This window comes from Aotus nancymaae, unplaced genomic scaffold, assembly GCF_030222135.1.
Source record: "Aotus nancymaae isolate 86718 unplaced genomic scaffold, 86718_ANA_hifiasm-v0.15.2.pri h1tg000033l, whole genome shotgun sequence".
NCBI lineage: Eukaryota > Metazoa > Chordata > Mammalia > Primates > Aotidae > Aotus > Aotus nancymaae.
Genome location: NW_026988447.1, coordinates 6038995 through 6048532, shown reverse-complemented (window position 1 = coordinate 6048532; position 9538 = coordinate 6038995). Strand labels below are relative to the sequence as shown.

At 39.5% G+C, this 9538-nt stretch overlaps 1 pseudogene; it reads left to right on the top strand.

Annotated features, from left to right (window-relative positions):
- The first annotated feature begins 3859 nt into the window (after positions 1-3859).
- Positions 3860-4435, top strand: LOC105720464 (glutathione S-transferase Mu 5-like; annotated as a pseudogene).
- The last annotated feature ends 5103 nt before the right edge of the window (positions 4436-9538 follow it).

The following is a 9538-nucleotide window of genomic DNA, read 5'->3' as shown; positions in this document are numbered from 1 at the left end:
GATGGCATTTCACCATGTTGGCCAGGATGGTCTTGATCTCTCAACCTCATGATCCACCTGCCTCGGCTTCCCAAAATTCTGGGATTACAGGGGTGAGCCACTGCGCCTGGCCATATGAACAGATCTTAATACAATCTACCAGTACATCTTTGGAGATCCAAATATGATTTCGGCTGGAAGAGCATGTATGCTAATTTTATTTTTGATGTGGTACTAAAATTAGTATTTTGCAGAAAGACTAAGAGCCTCCAAAACATAAGTTCATGCAGTTTTCTATTGCTGATTATTGCCGATATATTAACAGCTCAGAAAAGCCACAGAGTATTTTGTTACTACTAAAAGCTTTTTATATATGATTATAAATTCACTGAGGGCACAAACTCAGAGGGCACAAACTCAGTTTGCTCCTGGCCTGTCATAAATATGGCACATATTATGAACACCTATGTTAATATATATTTGTTTAGTGAATGAAAACATGGTTATTTCAGGACAGTTCTCCAAATGGCCTTAGACCGATCTAGTGCTTTTCCCTTTCTCACTTAAAGTTCTTAAGAATAACTGTAGAATGTGCTGGGAATGCAACATCTTGAGATAGGGAGTGGTCAAAACAGTTCAGGTGGTGTTTCAGCCGCTCCTAAAACAAGATGTTTTTCAGTGTTTCAGTCCAGTGAGTCATGTTGCTCCTTGGTATAAGATGCTGTTTGGATCTGTGTCCTCAACTAAATTTCATGTCGAATTGTAATTTCCAATGTTGGAAGTCGGGCCTCCTGGAAGATGATTGGATCAAGGAGGCATTTCTCATGAATGATTTGACACCATCTCCTTGGTGCTGTTCTCATGATAGTGAGTGAGTTCTCAGGAGACCAAGTTGTTTAGTACCAGAGTGGTGTGTAGTACCTCCCACTTTGCTCTCTCTCTCTCTCTCACTTGCCTCTGTTCCGACCATGTAAAACATGCCTGTAAGTTTCCTGAGACCTCCTCATCCATGCTTCCTGTACAGCCTGTGGAGCTGTGAGACAATTAAACCTCTAGTCTTTATAAATTACCCAGTCTCAGGTATTTCTTTATAGCAATACAAGAATGGACTAATACAGTATAAAAGCCAGGGAGAATGCTTTCCCGGGTTCCTTAGCTGCGGTGAAGTGAGAAATTTGTAGACAAGACTCCATCTGCCTGGGCAGCTTTCCTGAGCTGTGGGTGATCAACTTGCCCAGAATCCTTCTGTTGCCTGTTGCTGACAATCTGTAAGTAATAAACTCACTTGTAACTTGTATGTTTGAGTGTTCTGTCTCACTGGACTTGGGCAAGCAGTAACAGTCATGCAATGGTGAATTAAAGAGAATAAATCAAGAGTCAATAGTGCTCAGATTAACTGTACATCAAAACAGACTTCGACTCATTCAAATTCTTAGACCTCAACAGTTGCATTTAGCCCTGGCTATGCACTTATAATTCCTTATTTTTCATTTTTTAAATTGTTTTTTTCTTTGACTCTTGGGTAGGCCAGTCAGAGTCTAAGATAAAAAAGAAGTATTAGAGCAATTAGACAGATAGTTTTTTATTCCCTAAGATAAAATTTAAACAATGCCAGCAGAAAGATACTACAACCAAAGGACATGTTATTAATGCATTTAATATGCATAAGCCTGCTTCTGTGTATACCAGAACACATGCACATATACACATGCACACTCAAAAAGAATTTTAATAGGTTAGTTTTCAACACACTCAAAGGAAGTTGGTTATAGAAGAAAGGTGAGACTTTGAGTCAGAAGTTGATTCAAATTCTTTTTCTACCATTTATTAAATATGAGGCCTTAGTCAAATATTTGATTATCTTGAGCCTCAATTTTCTCTTCTATAAAAGGAAAAATCAATTCTCTTGCATCCCTTGGAATACTTACGAAGATAAACTATAGTATTACAGGAAAATGTTTAATGCAGTGACTGAGTCAAAAACTTGCCAAATATTAACTTCAATATCTATCATCAAAGAGTCATTGCCTATTAGTGTAGATCCAATAATTAATTGGACAGAAATTTGAAAGAACAAAACTGAAAACTTGGTGGCAAAATGTCTGAGAAAAGGTATACTGATGGATATCTTTGATTAGGCAGGTCGTGTGAATATTTGTGTCATATATAATTGTCCATCAGAAGACATCCCCTGTGGAGAAGACTCTCTTGGCTTTAATTACCGACAAGACGACTCACCATAAATAACATGACTTTCATGGCAGGAATGGAGGTTTTATCAGGAAACACGACAAACATATTCCTTGCAGGAGACTCTTTTATCTACCAATGCTATTGAATGAATGCACAATTTTCTAAGAACACAATTCACCACTGAGCTTCTGATAGGGTGCCAGAGGGCTACCTGGTATGAAGTGCATTATACTGACCCTCTCTTATTGTGTATGAACATAACTGTCCTCCTACAGAAATGGAAAAATATTCCAGATAAGAATATGCCTCTTCTTTCCACAGGGCTTCTGCCAGCATCATAATCCATTATCCTTTCCATTGTTGTATGACAGTGTCCTTTATATTCAGGAAGCATGTTGTGTGGCAAAAGAACCTGGCAGTGACATTGTGCTCATGGATTTCACTGATAATAACACATTTTCATCACTCAGAGGCAGCAACTTTATTGTCAATGAAGTCTCCATTTAATGTTATGTTATCTAATAGGCCTATATATATATATATATAATTTTTGCTTCAAGAACCTCATGATTGGGCCAGGCGCGGTGACTCACACCTGTAATCCCAGCACTTTAGGAGGTGGAGGTGGGTGGATCACAAGGTCAACAGATCGAGACCATCCTGGCCAACATGGTGAAATCCCGTCTCTACTAAAGATAAAAAAATTAGCCGGGCATGGTGGCACGTGCCTGTGGTCCCAGCTACTCAGGAGATTGAGGCGGAAGAATCGCTTGAACCCAGGAGGCGGAGGTTACAGTGATCCAAGATTGTGCCACTGCACTCCAGCCTGGAGACAGAGCAAGACTCTGTCTCCAAAAAAAAAAAAAAAAAAGAATCTCATGATCAACTACCAGAAGATACCAAGTTACAACCCTATATGAAAGATTTTAATTGTGTCTCTTAATTTTATTTCAAACTGCAGGACTTGTCCAATTCATACTGGACATTAAGACATTTGTACCTGATGTTTACCAGCAGCTCATATTCAGTGTAGTCATATCTGATATTATATGAAACAAAAGAGACAACAGACTAAGACAGAATCCTTAGTGCAAGCATCAACCCTCCTTCTGTTCTTACTTCTGCCATCTCCAGCTACCTCTCCTTTTCTTCTACTAGCTAACCCAGCTGAGGATAGCATCATTATATGAATTGAATAGATACATTTCTGTCTTGCATTACTGAATATTTTCATTCAAAGGATATCTTCCATCTAAAGATGCCTTACAGATTTTTTAGCCAATTCAACTTCTATCTATTTTGGGAGACAATACTTTATGAATATTTCATGGCCTGGCTCCAGTGAACAAAGGGCATTGAAAATCTTCCTCGGAAGCTAGACATAGTGTCTTCTTCCAGATCAGAAGACATTTGCTTCATGATCAGCAGAACAAAGATAGAGAATGTCTACCAGCAACCTTTCCAGGACAGTGAAATATCCTTGTTTACCTCTCAGAGTAAAGATAAAGCCTCACTATCTCATTGGAGGATAACATGAGCAGATTGTTAGCTTTCCCAATTTCTGAGTTCCTCTTCTCTTATGCACCCCACTGCATACGTGGGTGTTATTTGTTCCTCAGTGGGTCACTGTGTAGAAATTGGAACTCAGGAAACCAGTGCAAATATTGCTCTATTTGCTCCTTTTATCATGAGCTACGAGGAAAAGAAGTACACGTTGAGGGATGCTCCTGACTGTGACAGAAGCCAGTGGCTGAAAGAAAAATTCAAGCTGGGCCTGGAGTTTCCCAATCTGCCCTACTTGATTGATGGGGCTCACAAGATCACCCAGAGCAATGCCATCCTGCGCTATATTGCCTGCGAGCCCAACCTGTGTGGGAGACAGAAGAGGAGAAGATTCGCGTGGACATTTTGGAGAACCAGACCATAGACCACCGGACGCAGCTGGTCACGATCTGCTACGACCCAGAATTTGAGAAACTGAAGCCAAAGTACTTGGAGGAACTCCCTGAAACATTAAAGCTCTACTCAGAGTTTCTGGGGCAGTGGCCATGGTTGCAGGAGACAAGATTACCTTTGTGGATTTCCTAACCTATGACCTCCTTGACCTGAACCGTATATTTGAGCCCAGCTGCCTGGACGCCTGCCCCAACCTGAAGGACTTCCTCTCCCGATTTGAGGGTCTGAAGAAGATATCTGCCTACATGAAGTCCAGCAGATTCATCCAAGGTGCTTTGAAAACTCAGCTACGTGGAATGGCAAATAAGGCCCCGGGTTGCCAGAAGATAGGAGGGACGAGTCGACCCTGCTGCCTGGGGAGAACACTGGAGAACAGCCCGACTCCCTGGACCAGCCTTCTCCCTTTTTCCTTCTTTTCACTGTCTTCTCTTCCTCAAGACTTCACTGGCTTCCTTTCTTCTAAATAATCCCTCCCTGCATTGAGGCTCTTTAAACCTTCAGCTCCCCACTCTCCTCCATCAAAGTCCCCCTCCTAACATCTCCCTTTTCCTGCACTAACACCAGCCTGACTGCTGTTCCTATCAGTGCTTGTCTCTTCTTTGAGAAACCAGACCAATCCCAGAGCTCCCCAGCATTGTCCTCGAAGACCATCTACAGGCCTGCTCCCTTTGCTGGGTCTCCATACCCAGTCCTGTGTGATGCTCAATAAAGCCTTAACCATGAAAAAAAAAATCTGATCTCTGTCTGTGACTCAGATTTCTTAGTTTTTCTTAGTATATATATATAAAACTGACAGGCCCACTCGTTAACTTACAAGTAGAGTAAAATCTCAGACCCTCCACAGTTTTCTACTGTGGTCTTAGCTATGGAAGAAGCCCTCTAGGATTTCGTCTCTCTCAATTCTCTAACTGCTTTCTTGTTATTATCGTTAGGGAACTCACATGGAACTTCTTTCCCAACAGCAAGCTACTTGAAGTCAGAATGATACTGATGGTGAGACAGTTCTCCTTTCATTTGCCTCACACAAATTATCTCAGTACTCAGGTGTTTTGAGAGCACCCCACCAAAATGGGTTCCAGTACCAGAGTAGCTGGCAACGCATGGGCAGAAAATAAAAGAGAACTGGATATCAGTGTTTACTGTGTGCCTTATGTGGGATAATTTTTTTTTTTAATCAAGTGGACAGTCGAATGCCTAGTTGGGTTACTAGTGACCACTGGGTCCGTGACCAAGTAACTTGTTTATACTGATGGATGTGTTTATAGCTTTTGCTGACCCATAACCAACTTACACCTTCCTGACCATAGCCCTGGTATGAGGAGCCTTATCTTGTCTCTTCATTTCATAAGTCCAGGGAAAATTCAGCTTGGGGTCTCCCCAGGTTGTTCAGATGGAAGGCACAAATTCAATACATCACCACAATAAGCAAGTTCCAAGATTTTTACTTATCTTGGGCAGGGAGAGCATAATTATCAGAAAGATAGGCCTCTATCCCCAGGTTATATGGGGCAGGAATGAAAAGTCAGGCAGAGAGAGAAAAGACAGAAAATACCCATGGCAACTAGCAGTATTTAACTAGAAATATACATGTATATAACAGGATGCAGGTCACTCTAAGTTCACAGGCAAATGCCTGAATGGTCCATTGAAAAAAAGTGATGGGAAAGCCCAGTCTGCCATGTGGGAGAGATGTCTCTAAGCTCTCATGTTTGACCACTGGCTTGGGCCATTTGGGTGTGATGTTCTACTAGAAACAGTCTTTAGTGTATCATTTTTCTTACATCAATTCATACCGAGTTTTATTAAAGTAAACCAGGTTTGAAAATGTTTTTGAGCATTCTGAAATTTTCTTCCACTTTGGTATTTACTTCCTTTTTACTTGTCTTTGTGTGTGATTATTCCAGTCTGTGATTTCTTTATAACCAGTACTTTTCCCCTCATACATTAAAAATTGCCAAAGCAAATAGTTTTGTGTTTAGTAACAGTTGTTCCAGTAACAACAGATATGTCACATCTGTTCTTGTTTTAAATCAGAGTAAATGCTTTTTCGTCCTAATCAATATTTTCTGATGTAGCTATAACACAGAGCTTACTAATTTATCATGCTTTTATTGTCTAAACAGGCTGTATATTTTTCTAACTTTTGTAATTTATGCATTGTTTATATACCTTCTTAAGGTGTGCTGCAAATAAAAACCCTCTTAGAAGCAAATATGTTTATATGAAAGAAATTGAATGAGGTGTCTGAAAGGATTATTATAATATTTATTTATTTTAAATGGGTTGTAGTAAAATTTCACTATTACAGTTTACTTTATATAAAAGATTGTGCCATTGAGGATATCAGTATGCCTCTTACCTAGTTGTACACTAAGCCAAAAATACCTCTGAAATATAAATATCTGCAGTTAGAAGTATTATCATTCATCCCTCAAGATACTTTGTTTTCTATTTCATTCTTTGTATATTTGACCTCTTCCTATTTAGAATAGGCTGTGTAATCAAAAATTTAAACCATTGTAAGTCTATTGAAAAAACCTTGTAAGAAGTCTTCCTTTACTTCATTCCATATAATATTGTATCTGTGAGGTAACTTTTTATAGAAAAAAAATCAATGTTATGTAAATAAGCATATTTTCAATAATAATCTAACTTTTCAGTAATTCTCATTCAGATAACTTCCCTACGAGACATAGGCATGAATGTATCTGTGTGAACATCTGACTATTGAGTCTGTGTTAATAAGTATGATTGTTTTTGTGAGTGTCATGGATATGTTAGCGTATGAATGTGAATGTATATGAGAATGCTATATATACATATATATGTTTAACACTTTAATTTTCAGGGAGTAAATATCATCTGAGTTTGTTGTTGTTTCATTGGCTAATAGGTTGGTTTATATCTGACAAATAGATTTCAGTTTAAGAATAAGTCACCAAAAATTCTCATATATTTAAAAAATATCTCTGCTGATCTGAGAAAGATGTCACTTTCACTAGTGAAATTTTAATAATAATGCTCACTCTTTATTTTGTGTAGTTGCGCACTATGACCTTCCAGAAGCACATCTTGTTCCCCAACTCCTTAGTTTGCTGCTGTGTTGTATAAATACCACTGTATTGGCCAGGCACAGCGGCTCACGCCTGTAATCCCAGCACTTCGGGAGGCCGAGGCAGGTGGATCACGAGATCAAGAGATGAAGACAATCCTGGCCAACATGGTTAAACCTCGTCTCTACCAAAAATACAAAAATTAGCTGGGCGTGGTGGCACACACCGGTAGTCCCAGCTATTCAGGAGTCTGAGACAGGATAATCGCTTGAACCCTGGAGGCAGAGATTCCAGTGAGCCCAGATTGCGCCATTGTACTCCAGCCTGGAAACAGAACAAGACTCGGTCTCAAAAAAAAAAAAAAAACCAAACAAACAAACAAAAAAATCCTGTATCTTCCAGCATGAGCACATTCATTACAGATTAAAGTAACCCAATTCAAATGTCCACTACTTTATTCCCAGAAAGAGAAATAACTTACTCTTAAAGTTCAAACTGAAAGTTTTCATTAACATCAGCAGAGTTTTCATTGGTTTAAAATAATAATGAGATATGAATTACTAAATTGGGGTAAAACATAGTCATACACAACTAATGTGTAATATAAATACTACTACTACTAATCTACTCCAGTGCTGCTGATAAGAAATTACCTCATTTTATCTACTTTATTCTCCATTTCACAGACCTGTCTGGCCTTGGTGCATTGCTTAGAGTATCTGGAGTCCCATCACTGATTTTAGCTGTTCAACATTATCCTCTTGCCCTTGGCACTGGCAGCACTTGATATTGTGACACTATAGAGGTTTTGCCCACACTGAGAGAACTTGGTATGCAGCTACTGATACTGCAAATGCACTTTTTTTGAAATCTCTCTGCACTTAAATGATCAGGATCAATTTGCCTGTATGTGTAATGCGCTGTAGTACACCTTTAGAGCCATACCTGCCAGATCCATGAGAGAGAAGCTGTGGAAATTCTGACTAAGCATACATACACAGACTGATACTGTCATCAGTCTAGACTAAGCATACATACACAGACTGATACTGTCATCAGTGTAGACTAAGCATACATACACTGACTGATACTGTCATCAGTCTAGACTAAGCATACATACACTGACTGATACTGTCATCAGTCTAGACTAAGCATACATACACAGACTGATACTGTCATCAGTCTAGACTAAGCATACATACACAGACTGATACTGTCATCAGTCTAGACTAAGCATACATACACAGACTGATACTGTCATCAGTCTAGACTAAGCATACATACACAGACTGATACTGTCATCAGTCTAGACTAAGCATACATACACAGACTGATACTGTCATCAGTCTAGACTAAGCATACATACACTGACTGACACTGTCATCAGAAGATGCTGAACTAGCATGAAAAACCAGTCCCGCCTGGCAACTTAGCTAAAGCTAAAGATACAGTCCAAAGAAGAAATGACTTCAGTCAATGGGCCAGGGAATTATTCAAAGATAGATCATGTTGGCTCCTGAATCCCATCCACAGTATTTCACTGCACCTTACTGTAGCTGACAAATTTTCCAGAATTGGCATAGTCAACCTTCTATATTCCTCTGACTGGGGCCAAATTCTCCATGTCCTACAAGACAAATTTATCACCTATTCAGGTTCCCTGAGCATATTATTATCTGATATTGGCCCTAGATCTGCAGCTCAAGCTACACAAGATTGGAAGCAATCATGGTCTATACCATGATTTCTACATGCTCCGTATTAACCCCAAGCCATAAGTATAAACATTTTAATGGAAAATTAGATGACAGGCTTTAAGCTGCTGACGAGAGGGAATGAGCTAACCATGGCCTGAACTACACATCTCAAGCTAGCGTCCTTGGATCTCAATGCAGGGATTCCCTGAGAAGGTTATTCTTATTCATATCCCTTATTCGATCAGGCCGTCATCCTTGTTCCTCATTTCCTACATCATTCTTTTACAATTATTGATATCTCGGTTTCCATGGAGTACCCGCTAAGGACTTTTTAGCCCCTTTGACCCTTTGCCGGAGACTCAAACCAAAGGGAGATCAGGATGGACATTGAAAAGCAATAGGTGGTAGACCATGAACTCCTTTATTTATACCCCAGTTGCAAGGCACAGGTTTTTGTCTATTAAGGTGGGAGACAGTGAATTCCTTCTTCATTTGTCTCCCCGGTGCAAGACATAGGTTTTTGTCTGCAAGGACCACAAAAATAAAGACCCCCAACTTGAAGTCCTTTGCTATATAGAATAGGCTGTGTAATCAAAAATTTAAACTACTGTAAGTATATTGAAATGCCTTTGTTAAGCATTTTCCTTAATGTGGCCCTTC